This window comes from Oryzias melastigma, linkage group LG24 (genome assembly GCF_002922805.2).
Source record: "Oryzias melastigma strain HK-1 linkage group LG24, ASM292280v2, whole genome shotgun sequence".
NCBI lineage: Eukaryota > Metazoa > Chordata > Actinopteri > Beloniformes > Adrianichthyidae > Oryzias > Oryzias melastigma.
In genome coordinates, this window is record NC_050535.1 from 13,354,817 (window position 1) to 13,357,704 (window position 2,888).

General features: G+C 37.8%; 1 protein-coding gene across 1 annotated transcript in view; it reads right to left on the reverse strand.

Annotated features, from left to right (window-relative positions):
• The window catches only part of pnocb (prepronociceptin b), a 22,852-nt gene extending 20,838 nt beyond the window's left edge, over positions 1 to 2,014 (reverse strand). The window contains exon 1 of the mRNA XM_024291441.2: positions 1,436 to 2,014. The gene's annotated coding sequence lies outside the window, so the exon portion shown is untranslated. The remainder of the gene's footprint in view (positions 1 to 1,435) is intronic.
• Between the last annotated feature and the right edge of the window lie 874 nt (positions 2,015 to 2,888).

Sequence of the window (2,888 nt, forward strand, 5' to 3'; positions counted from 1 at the left end):
AGTGAGTTTTGATTGGAATAGCCTAAAAATACACATTTACACAGACTTTAAATCAGAGGAACCATTAACACTGAAAGACCCCTTTGATTCAGTTTTTTTATACAGACCAAAACCACTAAAAGAGCCACAAAGTCTCACTTTTACTGTTTAAAAAAATACAATTTATAAATATTTTTGTGGTCATTACGACATTCATTTGTAAAGTGCAGCTTTAAAAATTCAAACTAAAATATGAATCAGTTGAATTATCCTTTGTTTTTCACAAAATACTCATATGTTTCATAAGATATCAAGAACTGTTTTACATGATGAAATGTGAAACTTCGGTATTGAAACCTTAATGATTATCAACAACGGTTTGATCATTTCTCTTTCACTCCGTTAAGAGAAAATAAAAAATTAAAAAGGCAGAAAAGCAGGAAATCATAACAATCAAATTAACTTATGTGATCATAATTACCAGAGACAATAAAAATATATATATTTCAGGCATATTATCCAAATGCGCATCAAAACTCTAGCAACTGACCTCCAAATATTGATCATTTAAAAAACTAAGCAAAAAAACAATTTTTTTATCCATTTTATGATCAAATAGTACATTTTTAAACATAACTAAAACACTACTCCTCACTTTTTCTCATAAATGTTCTCTCCTTCATAAAACATCTTCAGCGTTGAGTCATTTATCCAAGAATGGCACATTAAGCACCCGTTTTCTCCCCCTCTCTAAGAGTATCGTCTTTACTGATAATGGGAAAAGATTATGCACATTCATTACCATTATCATTACAATCATCATTATTATGTGCTTAGCATAATAACTGCTTTCAGCTGACTCGATTGTCAAGCTTTGACTTTATCAAACGCCAGAGCAAACTCCAGGAACGATAAATTTATGGGAAAAAATGTTCTTGTCATGTTGTTTAATCAAGCTCTGAGTAAACAAAAATAAAAGGCATTTAGTGACTTGTGTGTTTTGTTCAGTTCAGCTAAAATACAGGAATTTTCTAAATAAAACTAAAAATCTTGTGAAAAATTCTTGCATGTAGCTAATTAACTATTAATGATTTTTTTTTATCTGTAATGATCTTGTGCTTTCCGTTTTGTTAATTAGGTAGTAATCAGGTGCATTGCGTGTGGTGCTGATGGTGACTGTGATACCTCCAAAGCCACAGGGACACAAACAGAGTAATGGAAAAATAGATTACTCCAGGTGAAAAGGATTATACGCACAGGCATCTCAGGGGTCAAAACGTGAAATCAGAGATCAAGCATTGAAAGAAAAAGATGAGATAGACTCAGAATATGCAGAAAAACAGTCTTATTTCCATTTTGGATCAATTTGTGCATGCAAGACCAATAAAAGTCTTCAATCTGATGGAATAATCTCCCCACACAGGTGGAAACACATGGAAGTAAGTGACTTTCTTACCTGTGAGTGTGATATCTTAGATTCCCTCCTTATGCAGACACAGGGGAGTTGGGTGGCTCAGCTTGTATCCTTAGGCTCAGGGTCTCAACAACTAAACGCTTGCCTCCTCTGAGGCTTCTTATACACACCCTCTTCGCTCAACCCCTCCAGTGCTCTCCTCTCCCTCCTCCCCTCTCCTAAATATTTACAACCATCCGTATCACAGAAGAGCTATAAGAAAGAGGCGGAATCCCCCTTTCTGTTACGCACAAACCCCAGGCGCAGACACACAAACCGTGGGCCCGCGATGACGTAGGAGGCGTTGCCTACGCCACCATTTTCGTCCTCACTGAGCCATCTAATGGGGCCCAAAAAAAAAAGAAAACCCATGCATCATGTACTGTGAGATTGATCTAGAAGTTTCGTGTTGAAGCTTTCCGCAAAAGCCACAACCAAGGGCAACCAAATCTGAAGGTCAGGGACACAATGGCACTTCAAGTGACGTGTTTGAGTGCAAGTCAGGGACAGAGAGCGGAATGGGTCGATAAGTTTGTGTAGAAAAAGGTTAAAAAAACAAGCCTTTCATGACTGGTAATGATGACAATAATGAAATAATGAACATTGTGCAGGCAGGAGGTCAGTGGACGCAGACTTACGGCTTGACATTTTGGATGGACGACTCCATCTGTTAAGATTTTCTGCGAGGGTTAAGTTCCAAAAACAGAAGCCTAAAACATGAACTGAAATCATGTTGTGAACATAGAAACCTTCACTTCTTTGGAGTTCTTTTTTTAAGACAAATTAGTGGAAAATATTACTGAAATCTGCTGAAACTGGAGATGGAAAACACTGAAGAGGAAATCTAACTGATAGAGAACAGCTGTGACCTATGGTAGAACCCAAAAGGATGGAGGTCAGGTTTAGGATCATCCAGTATATGGAACTAGGTGAAGTCTAAAAGACTCATATAAACTGTGTGACATCCCCCGTGGAAAATGACTTGCTTGGGGCTTCAATGAAATGAGGTCAATTCTGTCACCTTTTTTTTGCCATGTGGATGCCACCATGTTGGAGCCAGGGTGGGTCTGAGTCCATTTTTCTATGGCAACCACCCTAGCCAATCAGGAGTGAGCTTGTTGAAAGGCCACACCCCTACCACTTGAGGGGGAATCTATCAATCAAACATTTCAAACGTTTGAGACCACATACTTTTATCGAGGCATCTGATTGGTCGGTTTATAACTTGAATAATTTGAACCACAGAAAATATCATGAAGAAAACTAGAATTATCGCCAAAAAGATAGCAGAGCAGGGATGGTTATTTGAACAAATATGATGAGTAATAGCTGTTTATTTCTCAATAAAAGTCTATGGGATTTTGGCTTCTTGGGGGGGCGGGCTCACTCAATCCACTTTTCATATACAGTCAATGGATTATATGCACCACAAAAATTAGGTATCAACACCTCCACC